At 39.4% G+C, this 19189-nt stretch overlaps 1 protein-coding gene across 4 annotated transcripts in view; it reads right to left on the bottom strand.

The window, feature by feature from the left end:
* Nucleotides 1-8143, bottom strand: part of LOC132398219 (interleukin-13 receptor subunit alpha-2-like) — a 44323-nt gene extending 36180 nt beyond the window's left edge. The window contains exons 1-2 of one of the 4 annotated variants that reach the window (XM_059977332.1): nucleotides 8007-8143; nucleotides 7471-7641 (exon numbers count right to left, since the gene is read on the bottom strand). The gene's annotated coding sequence lies outside the window, so the exon portion shown is untranslated. Of the gene's footprint in view, nucleotides 1-7470; nucleotides 7642-7858; nucleotides 7942-8006 lie in introns of those variants that run through there. The other 3 variants (XM_059977333.1, XM_059977336.1, XM_059977335.1) reach the window with 3 other exon arrangements.
* Between the last annotated feature and the right edge of the window lie 11046 nt (nucleotides 8144-19189).

The raw sequence follows: 19189 nt of genomic DNA, 5'->3' as shown, positions 1-19189 counted from the left end.
TGATAGGTAAATATAATGGAATTTCTGCAGAAAGTGAAAATAGAAGAAACTCTTGAAATAAAATAATAATTATGAATGGTAAAACTTCCCTTGGCCTGAAAACATATTGCTTCTATTATGAAGATAACTGTGTGCATTAGGAACTCAGACATGGGGACTACAGCTTCTGGTGGGAAATGGATTACCACCATTACTGTAGCACCCCATCAATATGTTGCCCAGCAGTAAAATGTTGCAGCCGACTCTCATTACTAGTATTTAAAAAAACACTCATGCATCCTTAGGAAGCGTTTTAGCAGCCCGTGGTTAGAACTGGAAATGTCTTGACATATTGCCCAGCAGCATTGTAAGTAGAGAATAGTAGATGCTGGGAATGGGCTGCCAAGTGCAGTGATGAAAGGAGATGTGATAGTGGTGTTTAAAATGCTTTAAGTCCGGCACATGAATATTCAGGCAATGGAAGGACATGGATCGTGTGCAGCCAGAAGAGATTTAGTTTAATCTGGAAATATGATTGGCCCATTGTGGGCTGAAGGGTCTGCTCCTGTGCTGTACCGTTCTGTGTTTGTTCACAATGCCATGTTGTTTCAATAATAAAAATAAATTTATGAAAATACTCAGCAAGTCAGGCAGCATCGTTGGAAAGAGAAACAAAGACGATTAATTCTGGTTTTCTCCTATATAGATGTTGCCTGACCTGTTGAGAGACACTGGCATATTTTGTTTTTTTTTAAATCCCAGTTTTTTTTAAATCAGCAGCTTTTTGACTTTCTCCTCAAGCCAACCCTTTCTCCAGACTACCAGTGTGATTCTTTCCCTTTTAACCATTTCTCCTCTAGCCCCAGCCTACTGGCAACCTACAATGATGATGACAACAGGGAATACTTTCCCGGTGGACTTTAACATCAAACCATCCATCTCTAGTGAATTATTGCTGCTCTCACTCTACAGCAAGTACTTCATTTTGTTTAAAAATAAGTCTCAGGCATGAAGCACTTGCCAAGTTTTTTCCATAATAACCATTCCAAACATGGAATTTCAAAAAAACAATAAACTCTACAATCAAACATTTTTAAACACAGACGAAGAGTAGAGCATTTAGCATTTTTCAGTTTTTAAACTTGTTAATCTTGTCAACTTTGGTATTAGTCTTTTTTTTACTAATTCTTATTTATCGTTCTTTATTCTTGCTGGTCCCTTGATGCTTTAATGTATCTGGACTGTTTTTTTTTGTGTCCATTTCTGTAAATAAGTGAGCTGATTTCCCTGCCATTTCCCAATTCCTGCTAACTCTTTTGCATCTTTAACTGTAGATACAAAATTTCCCCACACTGCTTTTACCACTTCTATAGAGCTTTGCTTCTGCTATTCTACTTTCATGTTTTTTTTTGCTTCTCCTTGATAATTCCTCAATTCCTGGTTGATTTTTAAGGTGATTGACATTCCTATGCCTACAGGTATTTTTGATAACTTTATACACATCTTTTTAGGATTAATCTTGTTTGTTTTAAACTAGACTTGGATGAATCATTCATCTTACTGAGATTTTGTTCCTTAAAGGAACACATGTGTTCTACAAGTTATTACTTACTTCTTCAAATCTCTCCATTGCCTACCCACCATTCACCTTTCATTGAATTTTCTCAATAGTTCATTCATAATTTCCTTTGTTTGAAGTTCAAAGTATACCTATTATCAAAGTATATATATATCACCATATACAACCCTGAAATTCATTTTCTTGTGGGCATACTCAGTAAATCTATAGATTAATAGCCATAACCGAATCAATGGAAGACTGTTCAATTGGAGACTTCAGCTGCTGATTAAAAAATATTACTTTCAAACTCTGATAGTGGCCCAGTGCCATCAAACACCTGGCTTCTCGGCATTCCTTGGAAACTAATGAATGCTAAAATCGCATTTTACCTTCCTTACTACCCACTCAATCTGTAATTTAACCTTTAGGAAATCCTGCACAAGGACTCCGAAGTCCCTTTGCACCTCTAATTTCTAAATTTTCTCCCCACTTAAAAAATAGTCTATGTCTTAAATCCTTCCATCAACGTGAATGGACATACACTTCCCTACAGCTTACTCCATCTGCTAGTTCTTTGCCCATTCTCCTAATCTTTGTCCTTTTGCAAACTCCCTGCTTCCTCAACCCTACCTGTCCCCTCCAACTATCTTCATAATTTCTGCAAACTGGCCACAAAGCCATCAATTCTTTCATCCAAACCATTGATGCATAACATGAAAAAAAGAGCTCTCAACACTGACCCCTGCATAACACCACTAATCACTGTTAGCCAGGGCAGAAATCAGGAATCATGGCATTAGGGAGTTCACTAGTCTCGTGGCCTGAGGAAAGAAGCTGACTCCTATCTAACAGTCTGATGGTTGCCTGGGGGAGGGTGGAGTGGCGACAGTGGTCAAAGAGATTGTTGGATGGATAGGAGGGATTATTGACAATGCTAAACTCCTTGGTGTCACCCAGATCTCACCACATGTGAAGTACCAATAGCATTAATTTTTAAACTTGTCATGTAAAAACACATTATTTGTAATTTGTTTGTGGTAATACTACTTTTTGTGTTAAGTATGAGTTATACATGCCGTATTGTGCACCTTGGCCCAAAGGAACATTGCTTCATTTGGCAGTATACATAAAAACAGTTGAAATTACAATAATCTGGAACTTTGCCTATCTCTTCAACTTCAACTTCCTTCCTCTCCAACTCCATCTGTTTGCCTCGAAGTCACCAACCAGTAATGACTGGATAGTTGGAAAGGAGAGCCCAATGATCCTCTCTGCAGTCCTCACAATTCTTTGTAGGGACTTGTGTTCAGATGCCTTGCATTTCCAGTACCAGATGGTGATGCATCTGGTCAGGACACTCTCATTGGCGCTCCTGTTGAAATTGGTTAGAAAGAGAAGGGGGTGGAGCCTCGCTTGCCTTCAGCTCCTCAAGAAGTGGAAACGCTGCTATGGTTTCTTAACTGACGAGGTTGTGTTGAGGGACCAGGTGAAATCATCTGTTATGTGCACTCCCAGAAACTTTCTCCACGGAGGAGCTAGTTATGTGCAGTGGGGAGTGGTCAGGCTGCACCTTCCTGAATCCACGTTCATCTCCTTAGCCTGGTCCACTTTGAGAGCTTGTTATTGAGCTCACACCACACCACCAGCCGCTCTACATCCTCTCTGTATGCCATCTCACTGTCATTGCTGATAAGGTCAACTGCGAACTTGATGATCAGGTTGGAAATGGATGTGGAGAGGTGTAGGTGGAATGGAGGAGTGAGATGGGCAAGGTTTCAGGAATGCTAGAGAATCGGTGGGAGAGGAGGAACAGGAAAAGAAAAGAGCACGGAATGAAAGATGCAGGGAAGGGATGATGGGGAAAGAAGAGACAAATAGTGGATATTAAGTTGAAGAAAAAGGAGTGAGAGATGAGAGATGAGAAATGGCTGAGAGAGAAAAATATTGTAGAATAGGAGATATTAACATGAGGATAAGGGGTAGAGGGGTAAGAGATGTGGAGGAGGGAAGAATGGGGAAGAATTGGTAAGGATAGAGTAACAGAGGGTAGGCTACAAGGAGAATTAGCAAAAAGGAAAAGGGAAGGGTGAAAGGGAGGGAAAATGCAGGTAAGATGAGATTGAAGGTGGGCAATAACAGGGTAAGAACATTGAGAAGAAATAAATATCACTCAAAGGGTGGCAAAGCCGGAAGTTCACGGTCTGAAAATTGGCATAGTTTGGTGCAAAATTCCAGCACGGTCTGGATCTGAAAGGAAGTGGGGGGGGGGGTGGAGAGAAGAGGCAAGATGTAGAGATTGGGGATTTGTTAATTAGAGGAACAGAAAGGAAGTTCTGTGAATGAGAATAAGATTCCCCAATGGTACGTTGCCTCGTAGGTGGCAGGGTCCAGGACATCTCAGATCAAGTCCTCACATTCTTAAGTGGGAGGGTGAGCAGCCAGGGATCATGTTCTATGTAGGTATCAACGGCATAGGGAGGAAGAGTGACAAGGTTCTGCAAAGTGGGATCAAGGAGTGCGAAGTTAAAGGATAGAACCTCTAGGTTATGATGTCAGGATTGCTACACATGTCATGAGCAAGTGAGGCCAGAAATAGAAGGTTAAACCATTTAATATATGGTTTAGGAGTTGGTGTAGGATTCAGAGTTTTGGATCATTGGCTCTCTTCCAGGGAAGGAGGAACCTATACAGAACAGACAGTTCACACGTGAACTGAAGGGGGAGTAATATCCTAGTAGGAAGGTTTGCTAGTTCTGCATTGTGAGGTTTAAACTGTAGTTGCAGGGGGAGAGGAAACAAAGTGGCAGAACAGATAGTGGAGAGGTTCTGGAGACAATAGTTGCTAAGAGCTCAGACAGGACTCAGGAATGAAAAGGTTGGGTATGGTGCAACTAACGTCATGAGCTGCACGTGTTTCAGTGCAAGAAGTGTCCTAGGAAAGGCAGATGAGCTCAGAGCATGGATCAACACCTGGAATTATATTATAGCCATTAATGAGATTGCAGGAGAGGCAGGACTGGGAGCTTAATAACCTGGGGTTCCATTGTTTTAGATGTGACAAAGGGGAAGGGATTAAAGGAGGAGGGGTGGTGTTACTGGTCAGAGAAAATGTCATGGCAGTGCTACATCAGGACAGACTGGAGAAAATATCTAGTGAGGCATTGTGGATGGAACTGAGGAATAAGAAACATATGACCACGTTAATGGGACTATATTGCAGACCAGCCAACAGTCTGCATGATTTAGTGGTACAACTTTGTAGAGGATCACAAGCAGCATAAAGTTGTTATAGTAGGTGATTTTAACTTTCCACATATTGACCAGGACTCTCATACTGTAAAAGAACTAGATGGGAGAGAGTTTGTCAAATGTGTTCAGGAAAGTTTCCTTAATCAGTATGTCAAAATCCCAATGAGAGAGTGTGATACTTGATCTGCTATTAGAGAATGAGACAGGACAGGTGACAGAAGTTTTTGCAGGGAAACACTTTGCATCCAGTGATCATAATGCAATTAGTTTCAAAGTAAACATGGAAAAATAGAAGTCTGTTCTGTGGGTTGACAATCTAAACTGGAGGAAGGCCAATTGTGATTATATCAGAAAGGATCTGACAAGTGTGGACCAGGACAGCTGTTTTCCGGCAAAGGTGTATTTGGTAAGTTCAAGGCCTTCGCAAGTAAAACTTGAAAATACAAAGCTTTTATATGCTCATCAGAATAAAAGATAAAGATAACAGATTTAGGGACCGTGGCTTTCAAGAGATAAAGACGTTGGCTTTATTAGAGAAGGTGGTCGCCTTTCTGACTAGAGGCCTGTGACTGTGGAGTGCTGCAGGAATTAGTGCTGGGTCCATTGTTGCTTGTCATCTACATCAATGATCTATATCATGAACTTATCATCTATATCTGGATGATAATATGGTTAACTGGATCAACAAATTTGCAGATGACACCAAGATTGAGGGCATAGTGGACAGCAAGGAAGATTACCAGAGCTTGCAGTGGGATCTGCACCAACTGGAAAACTGGGAATACAGATCCATAATTCATTAAAAGTGGCATCACAGATAGATAGTGTCATAAAGAAAGCTTTTGTCACAATGGCCTTCATAAGTCAAAGTATTGAGTACAGGAGATGGGATGTTATGTTGAAATTGTCAAAAGTATTGCTGAGACCTAATTTGGAATATTGTGTGCAGTTTTGGTCACCTACCTACAGGGGAGATGTAAGTATGGTTGAAAGAGTGCAGAGAAAATTTACATAGAATGGTGCTAAGACTGGAGTACCTGAGTTATAAGGAAAGATTGTTTAGGTTAGTACTTTATTCCTTAGAAGATAGAAGATTGAGGGGAGATTTGATAGAGCTATACAAAATGATGAGGATTATGGATAGGGTAAATGCAAGCTGGCTTTTCACTGAAGTGTGGTGACACTATAACCAGATGTCATGGGTTAAGGGTGAAAGGTGAAAAGTTTAAGGGGAACATGAGGGGAAACATCTTCACTCGGAGGGTTCTGAGGAGTGGAATGAGCTACCAGCATAAATGGTGGATGCAATCTTAATTTCAATGTTTGAGAAGTTTGGATAGGTATATGGACGGTAGGGGTATGGAGGGCTATAGACCCAGTGCAGGTTGATGGAAGTAGGCAGTTTAAATGGTTTGGCACAGACTAGATGGACCAAAGGGCTTATTTCTGTGCTGTACTTTTCTATGATTCTAAACGGTGGAGTCTGGATCAACAAACAAAATGCTGGAGAATCTCAGCTAAGGTGGAGGGAAATGAAAAGCTGATGTCTGTGGTTCTGACCCTTTATCCAGAGTGGACGTTGAAAGGGGGCTGGAATGTGAAGAGGTTCGCATGGAATATCCCCAGTCTCAGCTTTCTCTGAAGTTTGCATATACTTCACATAAAATTTGGAGAGCATGGGTTTAATTACTCTGCATCACGCTGACTCATTCTTTTAACCCTCGGCTATCACGTGGAAATTAAAACCGTCCTCTCATTTTGCTGCATAACATGAGTTTATGACGAAATGGTGGTAATTTCCAACACAGCCCTGACCACCCACGAAAATTTCTGGAAATTCTCAACAATGGAGAACAACATCCCGTGTTTACATTTGCCGTTGCACACGAGTGGAACTGAATGCAGCAGGAACGAATACCCGCTTAGGCAGAAAATTATTCGAAAGACGGAGCACGATTAAAAACTTCTCCACGAGCTTAACTCCAAACAAAGAGTTAACCGCCATCAATAGACTTAAACAATTGAACTCGTTGCTGAAGCTTTGTTTTGAACACAGAAGATAATACTATCTACCTGTGCGATTTTCAAATCACTTTCAAAGCAAAGACGCCTCCTCACGTTAGCTCGTTTATATTGTGGGTTCTACCTGAAATAACCTTTATATATATGCAATGATCTGGAGAAGCATCATAACAAACTCCGCTCAGGTCATTAACTTATATCCAACTTTAAATATCTTACCCGTAAGCCCTAACGCGCGCGAGAAAAAAAAAGAATGATTTTACCTGGTATACAGTACTTTAAACTGATAAACTATCGCACACAATGGACCATTATCCTATTACATCTGTGAGAATATCTAACTCTTAACGCATGAATTAGATTCCGAAAAACCATTAGAGATTTTTTTAAAAAGGGTAAAACGGCATTAAAAGAACTCGTGTATATTCGAGTAATCGCCCAACCATATCCCGCACGTTTTGAAAGATAATTAACAATATTACCGTCGGTTCATTTTATACCTTGCCGATTATCATTGCAATATTCAGAGGCTGCCAATACACTGCATACCCATTTGTTTCATTGAAATATAGCATAATGTTTACAATTCTGACAATTACAACAATTCCATTGCAGGGAATATAACCGTTAGAAAACAGCCACAATCAAGTGATACGTACCAAATGCAGACTCTGGTGTCTTTGGGTCGGAGATCTCTGTCCTTGGGCTAAGTTTACCTGATTGAGTATACGCCCCGGGATGTGGCACGGGTGCGACTCCCTCCACTTCTGAGTAAATGCGACGAATGTTGGCGCCACTGCAAATTGCACTTATTTGTGTGTAATGAGATACTAAAGCATGAGCCGGCGAATGGAAAAAGAGAGGAAAGTGTAAACCACAGATACTGAAAGTTCAGGATAAAATCAGAAAGTGCTGAACGCTTAATCAGACCATTCCGCTTGTGCGGCGGGAGAGAGAGAGAGTGATGGCACTGCTCCCGCTGGATAATTTATGAAGCGGCCAGCTCTGACACGAACTGAATTCCCGACAATACTGTTTGTCACCCACCTGAGCACGAGTTTTCCTTGCGCTAATATCTCCACCTTACTTCAAATTTCCATCATTACGTCTTTCAATGCATTCACTTTCCCGGACCCCTTATAATAGCAGCAAAATTAATACGTCACCACAAGCCTCCAATCCATCACGAACTTACCTTAAAACGTGGTTATTTTCTCAGATTCCCCTTTCCGATTAAGGGTTGATAACTCTTTCCCTATACCTACGGTTTCTGCAATTCAGAATCCACTTGGTTTATAGTAGGGTACCGTTCACTGCCGGTTTACTATTTCCTGTAAATTCTTCAATAAATCTTCTTTAACTGCACCACCCTCTGACTCACCCTTCTATCCCCGTCCCTTTCCACCCTCCAATTTTCTCCTTCTCAGACACTCAGGAATCATCAAACAAACATAACTTCAAACCCCTCCATACTACCCTTGTAGTCATTTGGAGATTACCTTTGAGCAAGTGGTTGAAAGCGAATACACTTGTACAGAAACAATCACCAGATCAGAACGCCATGGTGGGTATGTGTGGTCCGAAGCTTATCATGATCAACATTGCAATGCGGAATTGCCAATAAAAGTTGCTCGTGCTAACAACAGTGATAAATAAACACAATACTTGATTATACTGAGCTGTAAATTTATTCCTAAAGTGCCGTTGAGTTGGGAGAGCCAAAGGAAGAGTGATCACTTGCGAGGCTAGAAGTGAGAGTGTGTGGGTTAGGCTGTGTGTTCTTATCATAGTTGGTACAAGATATTACAGATTTGAGTAGCAGTCAGAACAGCTCCGCAAATAAAGGTTTGTAGTTATGGAAATTGGATAGTGTTTCCAAATACATTCAGAAACTGATGAACTATATCATGCAATAACTTTATCCAATAACTGTATCAGTCTTGGTAAGTTTAAACAACCTGTGTAGCTTCAAACGAGATTCAGTTCCACACCGTACATCGCTCACTCTGTGTATTCAGATGTTACCTATGCTAGATGAACCTGGCTAGAAGTTCGATTTAAGAACTTCTCCAAAAACCTGCTCCAGAGTCTTCTGTGATAGTTCTTCTCCAAAGTTGTTACTCTTGTTCATGCTGCAAAGGAACTTTTTATGCAACTTTTGTATACCCACTGCCATTGCATTGATTTTTATGGCCAATGGCATGGTGAAAAGCCAACTCCTTTCTCCAAAGGTAAAACTGTTTCTTTAATTTCCTCAAATTGCTGCTGGGACTATAATTTTAACACTTCAACCACCAGTTCTGCAAGAAGACTGCTCATAACAGAGCATCCATACTTGTTCAAATTTATCATCATAGACATACATACACAGGGTATAAATGGCATGAAAATTAGCTTCTTGCCCCACCAGCACAGAACATTACAAACATAAACAAACTTAAATTAACAAATTATACATACCTTACACATCTGTAAAAAAAAAATCCAATGACATAAGTGCATGTTGAGAGAGAGAAAAAGGAGCCTGAGGTAATTCTATTTGTTTCTCTTGTCAGCTTGGGAACCTGATGGCCCCTGTTTCTGACACTTGAGCCAAGGGTCTTCAGGCTCCTATATCTCCAGCCTGCTAAGAGCATTGACAGAAGGACATGACCACAATAAGCTCCTTCATGTTTAACTGATTTATGCTTCCAAAAACCTATTGCTGACATTGAGTATAAGGTTGTTATGTCACCACTTAATCATGGGACTTGTACACATAACCATCCATGATTCTGCCAACTATTATGATGTTATCGGCAAATTTGGAGGTCGCATTGCGGTTGCGCTTAGCCACGGTGGTAAGTATAGTATAGAGGGGGAGGGGTGGGGAGGGGGTGAGGCTAAAGACGCAGCCCCGAGGTACAGCTGAAGTGATGGTCAGTGAGGAGGTAAAGTTCTTGATCTGTACGGATAGTGGTCTTACACTGAGGAAGCAATTACAGAAAAACTTGACATTATGGAGTTTAACGTCAAGCTGGAGTCACTGAAGAACATCCTGACATACCTTATTTCAAATGTACATGTGGTTCAGAACAGAGCGGAAACCCAGCAAGATAGTGTATGTTGGCGTACTGTGGTAATAGATACATTGAAGTTCATTTCCATCTGTTTGTACATATATACAACCAAAAGAAACAATGTTCCTCTGAACCATGGTGCACGCACAATACATATATCACACGCGTCTCATAAAATGAAATATTACCACAAATAAGTTAATAAAATATAATTCAAAATGCATATGGTACACAACACAGACACAGAAAATAGCTCGCTTTCCTAGTGGTGAGACTTCTGTGGTGACAGGGTATTCATTACAGCCTAGAGGAAGAAGCTGCTACTCCTTCTTGCAGTCCTGATCCTGATGCTCCTGTGCCACCTTCCTGACAGTAGTTGGTCAGAGATTGTGCGATTGGTGGTAGGGATCCTCAGAAATGCTCCAGCCTTTTGTGTACAATTCTTCCAGTAAATGTTGCAAATAGGCATGAGGAGAAAAGGAAAGAGGAGAATGGGCAAGTAAGTGGCAAATAGAACACAGTGCCTGGAAGAGTATGATCATACACTTTGGTAAAAGAAACATAACCATAAACTAATTTCTAAATGGATAGAAAATTCAAAAATCTGAGGTGCAAGTTATGTGGGAGTCCCTGTGCAGGATTTCCTAAAGGTTAACTTGCAGGTTGAGTTGGTGGCGAGGAAGGCAAATGCAAAGCTAGCATTCATTTTGAGAGGTTTAGAAAATAAAAACAAGGATGCAATATTGAGGCTTTTAAGGCATTAGTCAGCCCTCACTTGGAGTACTGTGAGCAGTTTTGGGTCCTTTATTTAAGAGTTCAGAGGAGATTCATGAAAATGATCATGAGAATGAAAGGGAGAATGTATAAGGAATACTTAATGGCTCTGTGTCTTTACTCACTGGAGTTTAGAAGACAGAAGGGGGGGGGGGGGCTATTGAATGTTGATGGGCCTAGATAAAGTGCATGTGCAGAGGATGCCTCCTATAGTCTACTCTAGCACATTCTCTGCCTTAATCTGACTCAGCCACATTACTCAGCCCAACTCCAACTGTACAAAGGCTGTAATAAATCGAGTCAAGAAGGAAAGCTTATAAAAGGTTCGGAGAGCTAGGTAATGTTAGAAATCTAGAAGATTATAAGGTTAACAGGAAGGAACTTAAGAAGGAAATTAGGAGCGCCAGGAGGAGCCATGAGAAGGCCTTGGCCGGCAGGATTAAGGAAAACCCCAAGGCATTCTACAAGTATGTGAAGAGCAAGAGGATAAGACGTGAAAGAATAGGACCTAACAAGTGAGACAGTGGGAAAGTGTGTATGGAACTGGAGGAAAGAGCAGAGGTACTTAATGAATACTTTACTTCAGTATTCACTATGGAAAAGAATGTTGGTGATTGTAGTGATGACTTGCAGTGGATTGAAAAGCTTGAGCATGTAGATATTAAGAAAGAGGATGTGCTGGAGCTTTTGTAAAGCATCAAGTTGGATAAGTCACTGCGACCGGATGAGATGCACTGTGGGAGGCGAGGGAGGAGATTGCTGAGTCTCTGGCGATGATCTTTGCATCATCAATTGGGACTGGAGAGGTTCTAGAGGATTGGAGGGTTGCAGATGTTGTTCCTTTATTCAAGAAGGTGAGTAGAGATAACCCAGGAAACTATAGACTACTTTGGAGTCTTACTTTGGTGGTTGGAAGGTTGATGGAGAAGATCCTGAGAGGCAGGATTTATGAATATTTGGAGAGGTATAATATGATTAGGAATAGTCAGCATGGCTTTGTCAAGGACAGGTCATGCCTTATGAGCTTGATTGAATTTTTTTGAGGATGTGACGAAACATTTTGATGAAGGAAGAGTAGTAAATGTAGTTTATATGGATTTCAGCAAGGCTTCTGTTAAGGTACCCCATACAAGGCTTATTGGGATCCAAGGGGACATTGCTTTGTGGATCCAGAACCGGCTTGCCCACTGAAAGCAAAGAGTGGTTGTAGACTGGTCATATTCTCCATGGAGGTCAGTCACCAGTGGTGTGTCTCAGGGATCTATCTGGGACCCTTAATCTTCGTGATTTTAATAAATGACCTGGATGAGGAAGTTGAGGGATGGATTAGTAAGTCTGCTGATGACACGAAGGTTGGAAGTGTTGTGGATAGTGTGGAGAGCTATCAGAGGTTACAGCTGGACATTGATAAGATGCAAAACTGGGCTGAGAAGTGGCAGATAGAGTTCAACCTAAATAAGTGTGAGGTGGTTCATTTTGGTAGTTCAAATATGATGGCAGAATATAGTATTAATGGTAAGAGTCTTGGCAGTGTGGAGGATCTGAGGCATTTTGGGGTCCAAGTTCATAGGACGCTCAAAGCAGCTGCACATGTTGACTCTGTGGCTAAGAAGGCATATGATGTATTGGCTTTCATTAATTGTGGAATTGAATTTAGGAGCCGAGAGGTAATGTTGCAGCTATATAGGACCCTGGTCAGACCCCACTTGGAGTACTGTGCTCAGTTCTGGTCTCCTTAATACAAGGATGTGGAAGCCATAGAAAGGGTGCAGAGGAGACTTAGAAAGGATGTTGCCTGGATTGAGGTGCATGCCTTATGAAAACAGTTTGAGTGAACTCAGTCTTTTCTCCTTGGAGTGACGGAGGATGAGGGGTGACCTGATAGAGGTGTACAAAATGATGAGAGGCATTGATCATGTGGATAGTCAGAGGCTTTTTCCCAGGGCTGAAATGGTTGCCAAAAGAGGACACAGGTTTGAGGTGCTGAGGAGTAGGTACAGAGGAGATGTCAGGGGTAAGTTTTCTTTTTACACAGAGAGTGGAATGGGCTGCCAGCAATGGTGCTTGGGGTGGATACAATAGGGTCTTTCAAGAGATTTTTGGATAGGTATATGAAGCTTAGAAAAATAGAGGGCTATGGGTAAGCCTAGTAATTTCTAAGGTAGGGAGCTGTTCGACACAACTTTGTGGGCCAAAGGGCCTGTATTGTGCTGTAGGTTTTCTATGTTTCTCAAGCTACAGTAACATATCAGGGAAGGTGGGGGTGAAATATCTCTATCTAACAGTCTACACAGCAGTACCATGTATGTTCTTCAGCAGTCTTTCTGAGGTCTTCATCTTGTTTTCCCCACATTAGCCAGGAGGACACTAGGGACTTAGCCATTGTGTGTTTCTGGCTCAATGGAGGCCTTCTGCGTACTTCCGAGTGCCGTATTTTGCCTTCTGCTCTGTCCAAGTAGTGACTACAAGATCACTGATGTGTTAAATAGTTGAAACACATTAGCGATCTTTGTTAGGGCAGTAATCACAGCTGCAGATTTGAGCTGAAATAACATCACTCTCTGGCCCCATTAAGTGACATAAATGGCTAGCAAAGGCAATGGGTCTTTTTATTCTTCACATTCATTTAACCTACCTTACTACAAGTACAAACCTGCTCTAATTTGAGAGTCAGAATACCACAAATTATATTATGACCGATCATTTATTACAGATAGGACAATCCATAGCAACTGTCTGGATATAACAATACAGGAGAAGCAAGCAAGAGCAACTTATTTAATAGAAATAGCCATTCCAAACACACATAACTTACAGAAATCAATGTGAAAAACAACAGAAATATGCTGAATTAAAAGAGGAAATTGAAAGATTTTGGAACATGAATAGGGTATAAATTGTCCGGATAATAATATCTACAACTGGTATCATCCAAAAGGCTCAACACAATAGCATTAAACAATTAGGACTACACAGTAATTTCTATGTAAATCTTCAGAAAGCCACAGTACTAAACACATGTAGTCCAAAAGTTCCTGGCAATTGACAAATGAGTGTGCTTGGCTAGGCCCGTACCTTAGCTGAGAAAAAATAAAATGATAATAAGATAGATACTACAAATGAACAATAATCAATAACATGAGGTGAATAGAGCTCAAGAGTAAATCCATAGGTTGTGGGAACATTTCAGTGTTGGGGTGAGTGAAGTTATCCTCTCTGGTTCAACAATCTGATGGTTGAGGGGGTGATAACTGTTCTTGAACCTGGTGGTGTAGGTCCTGAAGCTCCTGTACCTTCTTCCTGTTGGCAGCAATGAGAAGAGAGCATGGCCTGAATGGTGTGTTCTTTGGATGATGGGATGCTGCTTTCATTCGAGAGCACTCCATGTAGGTGTACTTAAAAAGGATCTTAGCCATGATGGACTGCACTGTATCCATACTTCCTGTCAGCTTTTATCAGTTATGAGATTTAACCAGTGAGAGAAGAGTAACTGCTACATACTTGATCTTGCAGAAACATGGCTCCAGAACAACATGCCATGCACCATCAGTCTCCAGGCCATGCCCCTCAGGGACCTGTGCTAATATAATTTGTGACTATGTGCTACTCTAATTACAATGTGTTGTATGTACTGTGTTTTGCACCTTTATCTTGGAAGAACACTTTTATTTAGCTGTCTAAATGTATATGGTTGAAAGACAATTGGACTTTATTGTATAAACACACAAATCCCCACTGAATACTAGGATGCCAATTCTGTTTCACTTTCCGAATGGCACTTTGAAAGGTTGGCTCCCCTCTCTCTTTCAGCCCAATATCAAGTATGGAAGACCTTTATTCCTGCTTACAGATCACTGCATTTACTTCCAAATTTTTGATTTTACTCTATTTTTTCTTAAGATTCTTTCTCTGCTAAAGTCTGAAATGGACACAACTGTAATACATCCATTTCTCCTTCACTTTTCTCCTGATACAAACTACAATTTGAACTTTCATGTTGATCTGCTGATTGCTGCTTTAGCTTTTTAATTCTTCATTAAGTGCTAATTCTAATAATGCACACATACAGTAACTGCAATTGACTTACTTAATTCTTAGGCTCTTTTGTCCTGATCAGCTTGAGTCTTCTCCCAGAGGATATCCTCCCATTCTGAAGAGATCTTTATCTGGACTCCTACCCATGTGGGCCATATTTCATTTAGTTCCATTGGACTATCCCTTAGCTTCAATCATTCTTGGATGCTTGTGTTCATAACTAGAGTTGGTCGCTATGATGTGACAAACCTGACCATTAATGCAACATTCAGATAATTTACATGGGTGGTTTAATTCAAGGTGATATTAAAATCTCTTTGACTCAGCCCAACCAAAGATATCAAATGTTGCCAAATTATATTTAACATACGATAAACCACACCAGATAATGACATAGAAAACCTACAGCACAATACAGGCCTTTTGGCCCACAATGCTGTGCCGAACATGTATTTATTTTAGAAATTACCTAGGGTTACCCATAGCCCTTTATTTTTCTAAGCTCCATGTACCTAACCAGGAGTCTCTTAAATGGCCCTATCATATCCGCCTCCACCACCATTGCTGGCAGCCCAATCCACGCACCCACCACCCTCTGCGTAAAAAAACTTGCACAAATAACTACACTCTCAAATGTGAGTAGTTCAAATAACCCAAAGATTCTACATGTAGCTTCAAACAAAACTCAGTAACACTGTAGTTACATAACTGTTCAGTTAGTTTTAAAACTTCTATAATTCATTGTGTATTCAAATATATCTACTCTAGATGATCCTAGCCAGGGTTCAACTTAACAAGTTCTTCTCCAAGTATTTGACTCAATTTTCTGCAATGGTCAGTCTTGAGAGTTGTTGCTTATGATCATCCTTAGAGGCACTGACTTTTGAAATATTTCTTTGCATATCCTGCTGAAATTGCATTGATTTTTAAACAGCCAATTACATGGCTCTAATCCTTTCTCCATGTAAATTCAAATTACTGCTGAAACCATTCGATTCTTAGTTTAACATTTGCACAAGTTGTTTTGTAATTATCAGAGTGGCTGTTCACATTAGAGCATCCTTAGCAGAGCTGTATCTGTACAATTTAAATTTCTCACATTGATACTAACCAAGTGTCTAGCTGTTGATCTCATGACCATGCTTTCTTCATCTGTTTCTCACAACAGCAGGTTAGACTAGTTTCCTCCAGAAGCAAAGGGAGGGTGAACCAATAGAAGTAAAAAGGACCATGAGAGACATAGGTAAGGTAGTCGATCTTTTTTTTTGCCATGGTAGAGCTATCAAAAAAAGGTATAGGTTTACCGTAAGAGGTAGGAGTTCAATGGATATAGCTTGATTTAAATAAATAAAATAATGTTTGATATCTGGAATGGACTACCAGAAGTGAAATCAGGTGTAATTGCTATTCTTAAGAGACACTTAATAGGTAAGGCACTTAAGGATACAGTCCTATGCAAGCAAATGGGTTTAGTAGATGAACAAATCAGTCTCAAGGACTCAGTGGGCCGAAGGGACCATATCTACAACGTACCACTTTACGACTCTATGGATGTCACAGTCCATCAGTTATGGAAGGGTGCTGTCAATAGGTTCTGTTGGCTGTTTTGGTCTGGATGGTGTTGAGCTAAACTTCATTCTTATTGGATTTACACACATCTGAGCAAGCAAGCAGTATCCTATGCCAATTCCTTGCAGATGGTGATTAAGCTTTGGGGTGTCCAGCCATTCATCCAAAATATTCATGTAATCAGTGCATTTGATTTTGCAGTAAATTGAGACCTGCAGAGTGGTGACATTTAATATCTGTGTCACACATTCTGTGCCTTTCTGCACACAAGCATTGAGTTCTCAGGTCATGAAATGTCGTCAGTAGCTAGGAATCTGCATTGGAGAATACATTCTGGAGGTCAGGTAAATAATATGATTGGTAAAATAAACCACTACTCAATACTTAGTCAAAGGCATTCCCTACTCTTTGATGTGTAAAGTGAACAGCAATTTGAAAGTAGGCTACACGCTCATTCAAGATTGGGGTGAAGGACACTGCGGAAAAGAGTAAATAGAATTGAAAGAATGCTGAGAGCCAAGGTTTAAAGGATTACAGTTTAAAGAGATAGAGGCAAGAGGTGAAACAAAATATTAAATAAGAGGTTATTTTATGGACAAGAGCTTCGGGTTATTCAAAAGAATTGATATTGTATTACTTAACAGTGGAATCAAAGCAACAATTCCTATAACACAACTGTCCGAAAAGATTGATTTATTCCTTAAACATGAAACAATTTATGAAACATACTGTACATTATACATATATGTATAGTCTTGGGTTTGGTCAAATAACTCCATGCATGCAAAATGTAATACAAATTATTTACAGACATTTATAGGCTTGAGGGAAAACCTATATATCTGAGAAAAAGTTTAACAACTGAATTGATCTGCTAGACAACTAAAATTACAAATATACAGAATTTTGTATTAAAACATTAAAACTGAATGAAATGATCAGCATGAAGTAAAATAGGACATCTGTACTACATTTATTTACACATGATTTCAGGTAATTCTATTTCATTTCAAGGGCCAAGTGAAAACATTGAACTAACTTTATACTTTTTTTTGGAAAGCTACCAATGATATACTATCACCAAATATGCAATAACACTTTTTTTTGGTTGCAAATAACAAGCTACTACCAGTATTTGCAATGAATATAAATTATAATTACAAAATGATTATTTTTTGTTTACAAATATCTTCCATATATATTTTGGAATTTTATGTACACTGGACCATTAAAAGAAATGTGTGGCATATACAGTAGTTCCCTCAAATCACAACTGGATAAACTGGCTAACACGTTTGAAACTTCAAGGTTGATAGGCAATAAAGGAAATTTAAATACCACAATGTAAAATATGCTTATCAACTTCCCTGCGGAATCTAAAACTTTTATTATTTGCAGCTAATTCTGCAATATGCATTACCTAGAACCCCAGAATTAGGTCAGTTACTTTTGCCGTTTGTTACATCTTGGTTGTTCATATCTGTACAATCAAATGCTTATCAAGAACCAAAAATCTACACACTGAAAACCTATTTCAAACAATATTTTTACTGTTTTGAAAGTCAGTGGCCTTGCAAATGGAGGGGAAATCTTTGAAATTCTGCTTTTTAAAAAAACACCCTCCAACATAACAACTTATCACTGTAAATTCAGTACATTTGTGCAAAAGTTTGTTCCCTAATTTTGTATTATATTCACAAAAGTGCTCCAAACGTAGAGAGATGTTCATGATAACAAAAATATTCACTACTCAAACTGTGATCCACTGATTTCACAACACCAACTTGTTCTACAGCTAAAATATCTGACAAATTCTCAAAAAACAATGCTACTATTGTTAACTGGCCATGGCAAAAGACAACATTTCAAGAGCATTAATTCAACCCACAGGCTAAATATGATGGAAAGTACCAGTCATAACCAGATTCCATTTTGACAGTAGGGAACTACAATTTTCAAAATCCTTGCAGTAAATACTTTCAAAGCCAGTAAGTCTAGCATATTGAAACAAAAGATTTGTTGTCCCAATGTCTTATGCGCTGGTATTCCATTGTTAATATAGTGTCTCACTGGATGTGAACTGTGTAGGAAGACGATGACTTATTGTGCTGAACATGGGTATTAAAGATTCAACTTTTGATAGAATCATATATGGACAGAGGAAGGAAAATAATTGCAAAGAAATGCAGAGCAGAAAAAAAAGATGGGCCCAATTTACTTACTAAATATCAATTTCCCTGCCATCTCCCAAAATCCAGGTGAGCTGATAATAGTTCTATTTCAAATCCAGTTTTAAAATGTCATTGCCTTCCCCCTGCCCAAAAATCTGTACATTTTGTGTTCTCCTTAATAAATGAGAATAATCTGAAAAATGAAATTTAGCACGAGTTACTCAAAATCTAATCTGCAATTAGCCATTTAAAATAAATGACCTTATATCTTAAGTTTTGTATTGTTAAGAAAAACATTTTTGACAGCCCCAATTCCAAAAGACTTTGACACTCAAAAGGTATAACCTATCCCTTGTCTTTTCAGTGTTTAGCAGATCTAGATTGTGAATGCTACAAAACTATTGTTGCAATATATTATGAACTGTTCTGAAATTTCCACCAAAAGCTTTAAAATGTAATAAATTAATTATTTGCATTGAACTGAAAAAGACATTAACCTATACACATCCATAAAATACTGTACAAAAAATGAAATAAGCAGGAGCAAGCTTGATGCCCCATAAACCAATTCAGGGGATCAATATAAAAAGTTTTAAAAATATATTTAATTTAATGAATGCCAGCATGAAAACCTATCTTGCTTTTTAGAGTAATTATATTAATCGTGACGAACCCACTAAAATAATAATAGAACTTAAAAATACAATCTTTAATGCAGAATTAATTTACATTTTACTGCATCAAAATGTCAGCAAAAGATGCAATAAAAT

Source organism: Hypanus sabinus, chromosome 8 (genome assembly GCF_030144855.1).
Source record: "Hypanus sabinus isolate sHypSab1 chromosome 8, sHypSab1.hap1, whole genome shotgun sequence".
NCBI lineage: Eukaryota > Metazoa > Chordata > Chondrichthyes > Myliobatiformes > Dasyatidae > Hypanus > Hypanus sabinus.
The sequence above is the reverse complement of the archived record's forward strand: the minus strand, read 5'-3'. Positions and strand labels throughout refer to the sequence as shown.